This window comes from Typopeltis vanoorti, chromosome 25 (assembly GCF_054136105.1).
Source record: "Typopeltis vanoorti isolate ZY-2024b chromosome 25, IOZ_Tvanoo_1.0, whole genome shotgun sequence".
Classification (NCBI taxonomy): Eukaryota; Metazoa; Arthropoda; class Arachnida; order Uropygi; family Thelyphonidae; genus Typopeltis; species Typopeltis vanoorti.
The window spans coordinates 70,875,687-70,892,167 of NC_143573.1; positions in this window are offsets into that span (position 1 = coordinate 70,875,687).

Here is a 16,481-nt window from a genome sequence, read left to right on the forward strand (position 1 = left end):
TTTTTGTCTCTAAAAAAAGACCATACATTTTCTTGTTACTAGTGGTGCAAAAAGCAATCACTCAATTATATGTCATCGTAAAATTACAAACTTGATGAGGAATCTACCAATTTCATTCTATTGTAAAATATCAACACAAAATACTTTTTTTTTATATTACTCTCACATGCACATGAAAGGTAGAAGAGCATTATATAGCAAATAAATGCCATGTTTAGGCAAAATAATGATGATTCTCTTTATCAGCATCACTTGAGGACTTGTAGAAATCATAATTTGTATAGTTTAGACATAAACCATACATACAAATTTTTCATATTAATCTTGTTTTCTCACTTAGTAATATCCTGGTGTTTCCTTAGTGTAATGTATGTGACACCATGTTGCAACAACAGAATTCTTGTGCCTGTCATAAACAATCTATTGTAAGGATCCTTACCATACTAGTTATGAAATTTCTGTTAATATGTGCAGTACATAGTTTTCCTGCATGAGTAAAACTTGCTTGGTATCTTTTTCGGAGCTGCTTGAAATTGTAAAACTACTTTATAAACACTCCATGATATCTCTGAGACTATACAAGCCATAATGAACACTATACATGTGCTTTATGTTACTTTCATCAGTCTGCCAACAAACACTGTGGGATAGTATGTTATAATTGGCATGAAATTATATTGTTTTCATGTTTTATTCTATCATTACAGGAGGTAAAAGTTTGAATGAAGAACTGTCCAGGAATAAAGCTCACTATGTTTCAAATCCAGAGTATAGTAAAATTGGTTATACACTATTTTGTTTGTAGATGAGAAGTATGATTTCTGCTATCAGGTTACCTTTTGGTACCTCGATTGATCTGGCTTCCTAATGATGAGATCTCAATAAAGGTAAAAACTAGTCTCAGAAGTAACTCTCATCATCTTGTATTATAAGGCAACATGCACCTCCTAGTACTCTGCATTATGCATACTTAGAGCAACTTTTTGAAGATGTCAGCTGCTCTCATTATACAAGTAACTAGAAATGACAAGACTTTGCATCCAAACTTTTACTATTTACTTATACTAGAAAAAAAACTTGAAGGAAAATAAGGACATAATTTCTTGTCAAGTATAATACACTGTCTAACCTGCTAGAATAATTTTCTTACTATAGAAGAGTCATATCTCTATATATAATAACAAATTTCGATAACATATTTAATTATTGCTGAAGATTTAAGGAATAGGAAATAATGCAAGTTAAATTAAAGTTGGAAGCATTAAAAAAAATCACTTCAGTAAAATACATTACTTTCTGAAATTTTTTTTTTAATATACAGGGTGATTAAAATTAAAGTATCCCTATTTAAAGGCCTTGTGGATCACCACCCAGTGGTCCAAATGATGTGAAACTTTGCAGGAATACTTTATGCATCGTGCAGAAGTGAAGTGAAGGGGGGGGGAGTAGTTCCAGAATTCACATGAATAGGGGGAGTAGTTCCAGAATTCCAGAATACTTAGGTGTCAGGAGGGTTTAAAAAGGTGGACACGGGATTTTTCCCTTCATTCTAGTTGTTAATACCATTCACAATGATGACACTAACATTGCCCCATTGTGCTTTGCTTATGAAGCTTACGACCTAAACAATAGCAGTGCTGTTGTTGCACTTCATGAATTGCATTGCCTGAATAAATGTTGATGAGGTCCACTTCTCCATGTGCACAGTGATGAATAATTAGTTGTTTTGAAGAAATGGAATCATTGGGAGTTATACCTAACAGAGGTCAAAAACCCAATGAGTTCACAAGGCCTGACACAGGAGTTGCACCCGAAGGACTTTCGACTGACATTTGCTTTAACATTCCTTGCTCGAGTGGAGTTGGACGCTGCTTAGCTGTGGATGATTTTGTGGAGAGAATGCTCACTTTCGCCTGAATGGAGCTGGGAATACCCACAATTGCCAGATGTGGCAATTGCTACACAAAATTCGCATGCAATCCAACAAATGCGTTTGCAGCTTAGCCTTTACAGCTTCATTTATCATTGGACCATTCTTCTTTGAGCACATTCACCAGTGTGGTGTGACCTGCTCAGTTACTGCTGAGAATATCGCAATATGATAAACACTTTTGTTGTGCTCATGTTGGAGGTTGTTTAATGGAATATTATCAGCACTGAGAAAGGATTAAAACTAATTTTAATACTTCCAATATTTCTTCAGAGGTTACAAAAAAACGTTTTGTTTTTTTGTAAAACACACAAATATAATACAGTAGTGAGTGAAACTAAAGTTTTTCCTTCTGATATCTTAGAGTTATTTTCCTTTGCCATCAACTTTGATTATTTTTCTTTGAAGAACAAAATATACAAACAGATAGAGGGAATTGCCATGGGTGGAATTACCTCTTGCCAATTTTTACGTTGAAAATTTTGAAAAATGAGCCATAGACTCTTCCCCTCTAAAACCTTCTATCTGGCTAAGATATGTAGATGATGTGTTTTCTATTTGGCCTCATGGCCCAGACACATTAGATTTCTTCCTCAGTCACTTCAATAGTCTACATCCAAGAATCTAGTTTACGATGGAAAAGGAAATTAACAATAGTTTACCCTTCCTAGACAGTAACATGCCTTCCTAATGGTAACCTTTCTTTCTCTGTATATAGAAAACCTACTCATACAGGCAGATACATTCACAAACTCTCCCACCACCCCTCGCAACAATATGGCATTATTAAAACTCTGACCAATAGGGCCCACAATCTTTGTTCCAGTAAAACTGCCCTGTCAACCGAACTCAAACACACACACAACAACTTCCTTTCCAATGGCTACAGTGACTACAGAATTAAAAAAATAATCAAGTCCTTCCCCATTCCCTGACCATCTCTTCAGAAGGACTTCAGAAATGCCATCACCATACCTTACATCCATGGTACATCAGAAAAAATAGTCAGATCATTACAAAAGTACAACCTCCATACAGCTTTTAAGCCCTGTCGTAAACTTGCTACCCTTATCCGTTCCACCAAAGACAAGCTCCCTCCTCTCTCAGTTCCTGGAGTATATAGGGTACCTTGTACCTGTAAACTGGCTTACTTCAGACAGCTAGGCAGATCAGCAACCATCCGGTTAGAAGAACACAAGTCATACATCTGCAATCACGATTATGATCAATCTGGCCTTGCAGACCATTGGATACAACCCACAGGATCTCCTGAAAAAAAAAACACCATGCTACATAGTAAATTTTAAAAAAAGAAAGACTATTTTTAGAATCTGCAGCAGCTCTCAGAAATCAACCAAATCTAAATAAATTTTTGTGCATGAATTGTCATTTTTGTGCAGGATGGGGCCCCTCCACACATCAGTCAATCCATAAAATAGGTTCTTCGAGAATATTTCCCACTGCATGGCCACCTCATTTTTCTGATCTGACCCTTTGGGATTTCTCAAAGGCGATTTATCGGGATCATCTTGATAACTTACCAGCACTGAAAGATAAGCATAACACAGCACATGCACAACATCAGGTCCAAGCAGCTGCATTCTGCCATTGAACACACTGTGCATAGGATGCAGTTTGTGGCATACCAGAAAGGGCAGCACATTGAACAGTGCAGCCCATGAATCCATAATGAAAGTGAATAAAATGTGTTATGCTTGTCGCTTTTCTCCTTCTTACACACACACACACAGAAAAATTACATTCAGTGCATATACTATATCTACATTCAGTGCATCAGAATTCACTCCTGATGGCAAATTTCCAAATTTTTCGAACTACCCCCCCCCCCCCAATATATATATATATATATATATACATCACTTCCACGTGATGCACAATGTATTCCTGCAAATCTTCTTTGCAGCATTTGGATCACTGGGTGGTACTTCACAAGTTCTTAAATAAGGATACTTTAATTTTGATCACCCTGTACATTATAAGAAAATGTAATGAGACAGTATAACTGAAAATTTATTTAACAGTTAGTTTCTGAGAAACATGGAAGTTAGTAGTAGATAGAGAAAAATGTGAATTCAACAAGATTTTGAAGTTTTTTTTAACAAACTTGCCACTTAACAAATACTTATTTTTATCATAATTACCACATGATTCTGTCTACTTTTAACTGCCAATATACCATTTAATAAGCCAACTAAACCATAAGCAAATGAAACTCATGCATTCAAGATCCATTAATGGAAGATGTCAGCTGCTCTTTGCTTTGTATTTTTAATAACGATTAAAATATACCATTTTTTCATGTCTGCATCCTTACCTGAGTTTTATGGATGTTGTGTATTCCTTATAATTTTGTTATTGAGAAAACTGTCGTTAGCTATATAACAGGTATTTAGTTAGAGTTTATGCATGAATAATGAAGAAATAGTACAGTAGATTCCTGTTTTTATGATCTAATTGGTTCCTGGAACGCCATTGTTAAGCACAATTCAATCCTTAATTTCCCATAGGTTCATTGTCCTGAATTGAGAATATGATTTGAGCTAGTGTTTTTCAAATATTTTTTTCTTGACTGTGACACACTCGCACACATATACTAAACTGAAATGAAAGTTTCACAAAACAATGCATGCCCTCATCACATATAATTAAATAAAAACATAAAGTTAATATCAAATTTCAAGTATGATTTTATTAACATTTAAATACAAAAGAGAAATAGAAAATCATCATCAAATTCCTGATATATATATACCCTAAAGAGATGTATAGGATATGATAGTACTACAAGAAAAATTACATTATTACTAACTTCATTTATACAAGTTTCCTCCAAATCAGTCTGTTACCTGTCAAGACTCCAACATTATCACATCTTCTATTTCTATCTTCTAAGGCCTTTTTACTTTATCAACCCACCTATATCTTCTTCCTTGTTTTTCCTGCCAACTTAGCAGAGAACACTTGTTTTGCTAATCTTTCCTCTCCCGTTCTGTTTAAGTACCATACCACCTAAGATTAGCTCTGCTAGCGCATTCCTGGATGCTGACAATGTCAAATTCTTTCCTAATATCCTCGTTTTTAATATGATATTGCCATTGATGCCATCTGTTCATGCCCCTAACCTTTCTCAGGACTCTCATATCTATGGTCTAAAAATCGTAATATAGACATATATTATTATAATAGTTATTGTATTTATATTCAATACAAAACATATACAATGAATATTGCAAAAATCAAATGCAAATATTACATTTTTAGCATCTTACATACACATTTGACATGGCACATTATTTCATATTTTATATAGATAGATATATTGTTATTGTACATTTGCAGTACAAGCACATGAAATTTAAACCGAGTAGTAATAAAGAAAGAATTAAAAACATAAAAGAAGTTTAATAACAATTTAATGTGATGGATGTGTTTCAATACTGATACACCAATATCAGGTGAAATATTTGAAACTGCAATTCTTACAGTTCTGCTTTGAAATGAAACTTATATGAATAAGCGTATATTTACTAATATTCATTAAGCACCGAAATACGCAGGAAACCAAATTTGTGAACCCGCACCACTGTGTGATTTTTTTCTTTTAAAATATAAAATAGTTTATATGCCACATATGCATTGTGGCATATAAACTAACATGTGCTCTGAGGATTCTGGTTTCAAATCCAGCAAAATGCAGTATGGTACCAAAAAAAACAGTACTGAATAACTACACTGATATATGTTATGGTGTACTTGGGTTTATTAACAAAGAAATATGTTTACACCTAATGTACATCCACAATTATCAGTGGAATCTTGGTTGAACGACAGTAGATTACAGAATTACTTCACATACGCATTGTTGCATATAAACTAACGTGCTCTGAGGATGCTGGTTTTGAAATCCAGTAAAATGCAGTATGGTACAAACAAAACAGTACTGAATAACTACAGTGATATAGTATTATTATTTCTGACACAACTGTCTCAACCACTACACCGAACCTCTACTACGAATCAACACCATCTCCACCACAACTAGTTTTTTTTTTTGTCTGTAAATTGCGTGTGTTCTGAAGGGCCGATTTGTCTGTATGCGGGACGAAAAACCCGTGTTTCCGAGAAATATCCCTGCTACCTCCGTATGAGATCAGCTAACTCACCTTCGGAAATCGTCCAGATAAAGATTCCTCCCGTCGCGACGAGAATCTAACTTAGGCCTATTCCAATCGAAGGGCGCAATGTACTATATATATGTTATGGAGTGAATGGGTTTATTAACAAAGAAATATATGTTTGCTCCTGATGATATATGTACATCCACAACTATTGGTGGAATCTAGGTTGAATAAAGCATTAACAATAGATTATATGGGTTGAAATGGGAACCTTGTCTTGCAAGACAGGTTTCATACTGCATGCAAAGGTTCTCTGTCTTCTTAGAGAATAAGGGTAGGGGCATCTGCTGGACATATCATGTAATTTTATCCCTTAGTTCATCAAGGTTTAAAGACAGGTCATGGTCGACATTCCTTCAACATACCCCAAACAAAGGCATCAAGCGATGTGAGATCAGGAGAATGTGAAGAGTACAGGAATTCTGTGGACCTCAAAATGAGCCTTCCTGGGAAGTGTTCTGATAAATAGGCTCTAGAACCATGTGATGTGTGACAGGTTGCTCCATTCTGTTGGAATACCTGTGCATGAAATGGAATGTTTGTTGCACGACACATCCTATGCTTAGATGGAAATGCACTTTGTCCAAAAACCAGAAGTTATGGAGGAAGAGCAGATCTTCATAGAAATTGGCCAGCATGTGTGCACAGTATTCCCACCGTGCAGCATAATCCATTGCTGTTAAACACTGATCCACCTGAATGGTGTACGAAAAAGGCTCCCACCTCCTTAAGGATTTTCTGTAGTGACTGCCTCAGTATCCAAAGTTTTACCACTCTTTGGCACTAACTGCATTTTGGACACAGTAACACTTGCTCCAGCACCCCCCCCCCCACACACACACACATGATTCTCACTCGTGTTAACAGTTCATGGTCTCTCTGAATGCTCTTTGTATTGCAGCAGAACACTCCTGGTAGAGTTCGGAACTTCTCAATTAAGGCAGTGATGACACAATTGCTTGGGGCATGCTTATGGAAACGATGAACACGCTGCTCACAAACATGTCGTAGGCTTGGACTATTTGCTTTACCAATTCTGTATGAATGAAAATAATGCTCAACAACAAATGTTTTTTCTTCCAATGTCTACATCATTGTTACAACTAAATGTGATGACATAGACTTTATATGTGCTCTTGCAGTCGAATGGCATATCTCATACTGCATGTACTGAAGGGGATGTCAAAGTTCAGTACTGTTTTTTGTGCCATATTGTATAAGCTAGTCAGTAAACATCCTTTTATAATTTACTGTTTTGTTTTGCTGTTGTAAATACTGATAAAATAAGTTATGTAAGAAGAACTAAGCTGTAATGGTTCAGGATCTTTTATTCAAATGCTTTTAATGTTTCAGATTTCTGTTTTGAGTAACAATTAAAAGCCTGAAACAGAAATGAAACATCAACAGTTCTCTAGTTTCATTTCGTTCAAACTGTCTTCATTAATGTTCTCTGTAGTATGTTGCAATAGTGTTGGGAACAAATGATACATGTTAAAATAAATTGTTTTTCCCCTGTAGTTTCAAACTTAGTTTGTTAAGAATGGTAGAAATATCAGTTACCCATACACCCAAAATTCTTTCCTTATAACAGCCAATGAACTGTGTGATACAATAAGCAGGTATGATTAGCTCCAATTTCCAAACAAAATATTTCAAAAAAGTCTGCTATTCAGTGAGCTTCCTTATATTGACAATTTTCACTGTGTTTTTCAATATGTCCATGAGATATGGCAAAATTCCTTTGGATGCCAAGCTTTGTAATGTGAAAAACAGTGATTCCAAACAGCAATGTTATGAGTAGCTTCTAACAATTTTTTCAGTTTAATTTATATGGATCAACTTTTCTAATTTTGTAAATATATCTAATTCAGTTATGAAGTTAAATTTAAATAAAACCGTCAGTGCTTTCATTAAGTTGGATTGCAAAATCTATACCAGATTGCTACAGCTTACTTAATAACTATTGCTGCTAAATTTTCTACAGTAGTACAGATTCTGCAAGATGTATAGATGTGTTATCAATAATATGTAGTTTTTAATTTATTAGCTGATTTATCATCAAACATCGTATGTACCATATCCATACATGCTGGAAGAATAATTTTCTCTTTTGCCATATAGTATCATCATCAAATTCCTGCCATGTACCCTCAAGGGGTGTAGGATATGATAGTACTACATGAAAAAAAATTACATCATTATTAATTTCCTATCTACAATTTTCCTCCAAATCAGTCTGTTACTTGTCAAGACTCCAGCATTATCAGATCTTATATTTCTATCGTCTAAAGCACTTTGTACCTTATCAATCCACCTATATCTTAGTCTTCCTCTGGGTCGTTTTGCTGCCAACCTGGCAGAGAACACTTGTTTTGCTAATCTTTCCTCGCCCATTCTGTTTAAGTGACCATACCACCTGAGATTAGCTCTGCTAACGCATTCCTGGATGCTGACAATGTCAAATTCTTTCCTAATATCCTCATTTTTAATATGATATTGCCATTGATGCCATCTGTTCACGCCTATAATCTTTCTCAGGACTCTCATATCTGTGGTCTCTAGTCTTTGGTCAAGTGTTTTACTTCTGACCCAGCTCTCAGATCCATAAGTTAAAACTGGTTTGAACACTGTCTTGTACACGGCTAATTTAGTGTTCCGACTAATTTCTCTCTTATTCCATATGAATTTATTCAATTGACTTCCTACCATACCTGCTTTGCTGATTCTGTTGTCTATTTCTATATTTAATTTACCATCTTCAGTAAAAATCGTGCCTAAATAGCTGAAATGTTTTACTTGTTCCACAGGTTCCCCATTCACAACACAGTTGACATTTTCAATGATTCTGCCTATTTTCATTGTCTTTGTCTTTTTATTGCTGACCTTCTTACCATATCTATTACAACAGCTATTCAATTTAGTCAGAGAATCTTGCAGACTTGTAGCAGATTTATTTAGAAGTATAACATCATCCGCATAAAGCAAAGAGCTGACATTAAAATCTCCAATTTTGATATCATGTTTAATACCACTTTCCTTCATAATGTGATCCATATAGATAATGAATAACAGAGAGGATAATGTAAATCCTTGTCTGACACCAGATTGAACATTAAACCATCTTCCTGTACTTCCTTCAATTCTAACTACTGACTTACAACTCAAATAAAGACTAAGTATTGCTTGATATAATGCCCCATTGACACCATATAACTGCAGCGTATTGAATAGCTTCTCTCTTGGCAGCTTGTCATATGCCTTTTCCAAATCGACAAAACTTAAATACAGATCTTTGTTATATTCCCATGCTTTCTCGACTATTTGTCGTAAAGTGAAGATCTGATCCTGACAGCCTCTATTTGGCCTGAATCCAGCTTGTTCTTCACCAAGCTTTTCTTCCACAATTCTTCTCAATCTTGCCAGGAACACTCAGTAGGGAAATACCTCTGTAATTCTCACATGCAGTTTTATTTCCCTTTTTATATATGGGTACTATGAGAGCTCTACTCCAGTTATCGGGAATTCGTCCCTCTGTTCAGGCTTTCTGAACTATGCAGTGCAGCAACTGTAAGACTCTTATACCACCATACTTCAGCATTTCTGGTCGAATATCATCTACTCCTGCTGCCTTTCCACATTTCAAGCCTTTGATGGCTTTTTCTACTTCTAGTATGGATATGTATTTCTGACTGCATGCCTGGTCAGTGTTTTTTACCACTGTGCTGTCATCACTGCTTGTTTCATTTAGCAGTTTTTCAAAGTAATTACTCCATACTTCAAGGATATCTTTTTCTCCCGTTTTCATGTCACCTGTATCATCTCTAATTCCTTTTACAGCACTCTTTCCTCCATTCTTAAGCTTCTTCAACAACCTCCAGAATATTTTGCCACCTTCTTGATATTTATTTTCTATATTCTTGCCAAAGTCCTCCCATGACTTTTGTTTAGCTAGTTGTACACACTGTTTAGCTTTCTTACATTTGACTCTGTATTCTGTAAGAGTAAAAGCTGTCTTATTTGCCAGGAACTTTTGATATGCTTTCTTCTTTACCTTCACTGCCTCTTTAACCTCCTGTGTCCACCAGGGAGTTCTGATTTTTTTATCCTTGCACACAACCTCACCACATGCCTCTCTGGCAGAATCAATCAATGTTTTCTTCAGAGTTTGCCACTGAATCTCCAAGGTTTGATTCCTGTTCTCAAACTCTTTCATTTTCTTTTCAATAATCTTTGTGTATTTTAGCCTACAGTTCACATCTGAGAGCTGCTCAACTTTTATTCGCTTTAAAACTTTCTTACATGTTATTCTTTTCAATATAAAATTCAATTTTATCCTGCTCAAGACTAAATAGTGATCACTTCCAATTTCAAATCCTCTGTACACTCTGGTGTCCTGCACCAGGGAGAAAACATCACTATCAACAATAATATAGTCAATGAGACTTTTCTTATTCCTAGCCTCTTCTCTCCATGTGAATTTGTGCACATTTTTATGTTGGAACATGGTGTTAGTAATAACCAGTCCATGTCCTGAGCAGAAATCCAACAGATATTTGCCATTATTATTAGCTTTGCTCTTTTCTCCAAATTTTCCCAAAATATTTTTGTATGTCTCACAATCATTTCCTACTCTGCTATTTAGATCACCAACAAGGACCAACTTTTCATTTTTCATTGTGTCAGTTGCTTTTTCTAAAGCCTGACAAAATTCCTCCACTTTTACCTTAGTAGAACCTTCTGTGGGACCATAGGCACAAATAAGTCTCATTGTCCAGTTCCCCATTCTCATATTTGCCCACATTACTCTACTTGAGACTGACTGCCATTCAGGAAGATTAGCCTCGTATTTTGTGTTGAATACTATGGCTACTCCTTCTTTTCCTTGATTGTCATTGCCTGAATATAACATTTTGTATTTAGTGCTCAGAAAGATCTCACCAGTTTTGGTCTTTTTTGTTTCAGTCACCCCTATTATGTCGATCTGGTACTTATCTAATTCCTCAGCTAGCTCCATTTCTTTGCCATTCAGGCTTCTTACGTTGATAGTACCGATCTTTAACTCTGGTGATGTTGAGTTGGGGTTTATTTTCAGATTTGTTCCAGTAGCTGACTTTTCGCTGTTCGCCCTGGTTCCCTGGCGAAAACAACGGGGGCCTTGTTTAACCGGGCGACGCCCCAGCCGGCATGAAATTTTGTCATGTTGTACCATCATTCTATATTTCGGTTTAACCAATAAGAATACAATTTGGTCGGCTAAATCCCAAATTGCCAGCCCATCCTCGTCCGTTCAGTATCCAAGTAGATACCCAACAGGGTGCACCACGAGAAGGTGAGGATTGGACATTAGGTCAGAAGCCCTGGTCGGTTCTCTGCATTCCTTTAAAGGCTATGTGGAGGTCTCCTCTCAGTTATACAGCTTTGACCCTTAAGCACCCCCATGGCTTCCTTGATAAGTCATAGGATGATTAAGAAATTGTATTAATCATTTTACATATCTTTTCTTTCTTTGACAACATCGAAAGAGCTTTTCAACAGTTTCAGTATGGTGTGTTTTCAAGTATTTTTTTAAAAACTTTTTGAAGGTTTATGCTTTCATTTGCAAAAATGTCATTAGAAATAATACATTAGTGTTTTTTCTTTAGGGTCAACATTTTTCTCAATATTGTCTGCAGACATTTCAAGGTCCAGCAGTTGATCTGGAACGTGCTTCTATATTTTTCACTTCATTCTTTGTTCTTCTAATAAAACAATTCATTCTGAGGGCGATTTTTATTAGGATTGATTATTATGTTAAAATTATTGCAAACTTGGAAAATACTGCACCCAGTAGTGTCCTCTCTGAAAAATGCATCCATAATTTGTAACTGACATTAACACTGACTAGCTAAATTGAATTTTTTTTAAAATACTGATTTTATTACTGACAGATATTGCGAGAAGTCTCTAGTGAAGGCAAACTTTCCCCCAATCTATTTGCCGCATTAGGAAGTGTAAACGTTTTTTGTAAGCATGGCATCTGTTTGTGTTTTAAGAGTGGTGTGTTTTATAGTTACATGAATTTCTGAGCCTTCTTTTCATAATACTGTATATCCAAAACTGAAACAAGACATTTTCATTCCAGATTTGTGAAGGCTGAGAAATTCATATTTTTCTTTTAGTGTTATTGCTTTTTTGCAAGGCACAAATATGTACTGTAATAACTATATATAATTTTAAATTAAACTGAGAATAAATGAAGAGTAAAGCAAATTATAACTGTTTTCTTTACTTGCAAGCTAATTTCTCTCTGAACTTGTGAAGATCCAGGTGCTGCGACAGGTCTCTAAAACACAGATATATATAGACAGAGTATTTTGTGACATAAAATTTAGTTATTGAATTTTTTAAAAAAATCATTTTGATTCAGTTATTAGAAATCATTTATGCTAGTTAAAGTGTTGTTGTATACTTTGTTGTACATTGTGGTCTCAGCAACCTGCTGAGACCACACTCAAACCTTCTATCTGGCTAAGATATGTAGATGATGTGTTCTCTATTTGGCCTCATGGCCCAGACACGTTAGACTCCTTCCTCAGTCATCTCAATAGTCTACATCCAAGAATCCAGTTCACTATGGAAAAGGAAAAGAACAATTGTTTACCCTTCCTAGACACCTTAGTCACACGCCTGCCTAATGATACACCTACCTTCACTGTATACAGAAAACCCACACACACAGGCAGATACATTCACAAACTCTCCCACCACCACCCCTCTCAACAATATGGCATTATTAAAACTCTTACCAAGAGAGCCCACAATCTTTGTTCCAGTGGAACCGCCCTCACTACTGAGCTTAACCATATACACAGCACTTTCCTCTCCAATGGCCACAGCGATCACAGTATCAAAAAAATAATCAACTCCTCCCCCATTCCCCGTCAACAAGATTTTAAAAATGCCATCACCATACCCTACATCCGTGGCACATCCGAAAAAATAGTCAAGATACTAAAACAGTACAACCTACACACAGCATATAAGCCCCACCACAAACTTGCTACCCTTATCCGTTCTACTAAAGATCAGCTCTCTCTGCCTGGAGTTTACAAAGTACCCTGTTCCTGTAAGCTGCCGTACTTTGGACAGACAGGCAGATCAGCATCCATCCGTCTAGAGGAACACAAGTCTTACATCTTCAAACACAACTATGGCCATTCAGTCTTGGTTGACCATGTTCTGGACACCACCCACAGGGTATTATGGAAGAAAACCACCATGCTCCACCACAGCAAATTCAAGAAAGAAAGACTTTTCTTAGAAGCAGCAGCAGCTCTCAAAAACCAACCAAATCTCAATAAATACGGTTGCATTAAGCTTCCGAAGATTTGGGAAACACTCATCACCAGAGTTCCCACCTTACATTCCAGGCCACCTACTACTGCCCTTAGAGGGCGCTCTACCTAGATAGGACTTTAGTGTCACCCACGTGGTTGGGCTTAGTATTGTTTGTTATTTGTGTATATGTTACATTAATTGTTTTTGTAATCCCCGTAGATGTCCTAGTGACTAGGACGAAATATAGGAAGTATTAAATTCTATTTTAATTCTTTTTGAGTGTTGTAAAAAAAATCCATTAAGCCTCCAACATGATGTCCTCACAGCACTTAAGCCTCTACACACGTATCATTAACCTTACTTCTGTGGACCAACATTTTGTATAGTCATAATAGGAAATTTATGTCAAAAAGTGGGGAAATGGGGGGGGGTGATTTACTGTTTTTTGTATTGCTTTGGTTATATGCTGTACAAATATTAAATTAAGTGAATCTGTTTTTGCAAAAAAAAAAGGGGGAGGGATTAGTTTGGATGTTCTTTGGAAGAATTTACATATTATCATATGATGTTAACAAGAAATAATTGCATACATCTCGAGTCCATTTATGTTCAGGCAGATTTGAACTCCCTCAATTTTAGTTTAAATCTGCCATAGAATATTTTTAGTCTTTTGCAAAATATATTTACACTAATTGCACTTACAATTTTGTAGATTGTATTGTCTAACCTATTCTATAAAGTGTGTATTATTCAAAAATGGTGGGTGGTAGAACTTAATTAGGGGTGGGGTAAAAAACAAATTTGCAGATTGCAGAGATTGGTTAATTCCTCTTGGATTTGACATTCCTGAGGAATCCAGGGGGAAAAAATTATAATCTTATTTTATGACCCGCACACAATGTTGATATAAAGATTAATTTGACATATTGATACCAAGTGTTGTGAAATGTTGCTGTGATTTTCACTAAGCATTCTCCTATATGTATCTCTTAATACAATGATCTCATTATCTAACCACCTCAATTAATTGGTCCTTGAATGAGGTTAGCATATCAACTGGCCAGCAGTATGTAGCTAAATTAATTGATTGTATCTAAGTTAACTGACAAGAAATCAACTTCTCGGTGTGATCAGATAATTTTAAGGTCATGTATATCTATAAACTGTGAATTTATTTCTGAATTAGGTGAATTTTTTTTTATTATATAGCATGCTTATAAGTACTTCTTATATTAATCATAATTTTGGTCGCATTGTTTTTTAAAAATGTGTTCCTCGAAATTGGCCAGGATTCTGTGTCATTTAACTTTAATGTATCCAAAATAATAATGATGAAATACCATTAATTTTGCAGTTGAGAATATAAATATACCTTTTATCATGAAGCCCTTAGAGTTCGGAATCCTAAAAGAAACTTGTAATCCATGCAAAAGTGACTTGTCATTTCCTGACATTGTATTGAGGAGAATATAGAACACTCTTATAGTGTTACACAATTATATTTACATTTTCAGCTAGCTTCCTGTCACCAGTTTTCTTACAAATTCATCTTTGTCAAGATTCCAATGTTATCATATCTTACATTTGTCTTCTACAGCTCTAGTAATAACTGCATCTGACAATTGTTTTGCTAGCATTTCCTCTTCCATTGTAAGTGACCATACTACCTTAAATCAGCTCTTTCACACAGTCTTGAATACTAATAATATCAATTTCCTTTCTAATAGCTTCATTTTTAATATGATTCTGCAGCTAATGTCATCTGTTCACTCTTCTACTTTTCTTTAGCTCTCTAATCTCTGTAGTCTATGATCAGATGCTTTATTTTAAATCGGTTTGAAAATTGATATTTTATGGAGAATGGAAGGAGAAAAGGATTTTATAAGTGGATTATTTTTTAAAACTTAGCTCCTCCCCAAACAGCTTTCATTCAAATTACTTTTCAATTGCCTAGTGCCTCATGTATCAAATCATTGCTTTTTTTTTTCTTCTTTTATATTCCTAGAAAAGTAATGAGCATTCTATCTATATGTTTTCTGGGCATCCACAAATGCCGTATGGTCGATCCGATGCTTGGTGATGTGCCACACCAGGTCTCGCCACGGAATGCTCCAGGCCTACACAAAATTTTTATTATTATAGCGACCTCCATGAAATTTACAGACTAATCATAGAAGGAGGCCCACTTAACTAGCACCATATTTATCCTAGTGAACCTTACACTCATTTACACCCAAGTATTCTGGGAATGCATCTGCTACTCTCTATATAAGAAATCTGCTCCTCACCACATCCTTACTCAAGTTTCTGAGCCTTTCATTCTTTCCTCTCACCTTCCACTCAGTTTGTAATCCCCTGTATATTCATTCATAAAATTCCCTCACTAGCCCAACTACTATCACATCACTTCTTTTCTGCATAACCAACATGCTACAGTCCTGATATTATCTTGGTCATTCATCTTTGGGAAAAAAAACAAGCAGCAGTGCAATGTGCCCTCTGAACTACAGACAACTGCTGCCATCCATCACCCCCCCCCCCCCCACAAACACAAGATCCTGAATCTCATCCACTTCCTGAAGTACATTACCACCAATACAGTACATAGTCATATATCTCTGTACTCCAGAGTGCAGCACACCTTGTATTTATTAATATTAAAACTACAACCCCCTTTCATTTATCCAAGCTAGTCTATCCAAATTTCCCAGAAGGGAAGTAACATTGTAATGCTCCTTATAATTCTTCCCAAATTTCTATTATCAGCAAACAGTTGAATTCAGTAAAATATCATTAACAAATATAATGGGCAGCACTGGTCATTTTCCTTTTCTGAGACAATGCCTCATCATACACAGATTGCCAGGATTTGTCAGCTCCCAATCCCTTATCCATTCCTACCTTCTGCAGCTTGTATATCAATTAACAATAGTAACCTATAATGTTCTTGTAAAGTCCAAGAATATCACTGTATATATAAATCTTCCTTAACATGTTCATCAGCTAATAAAATGAAAGTGAACTGCTAAAAATTT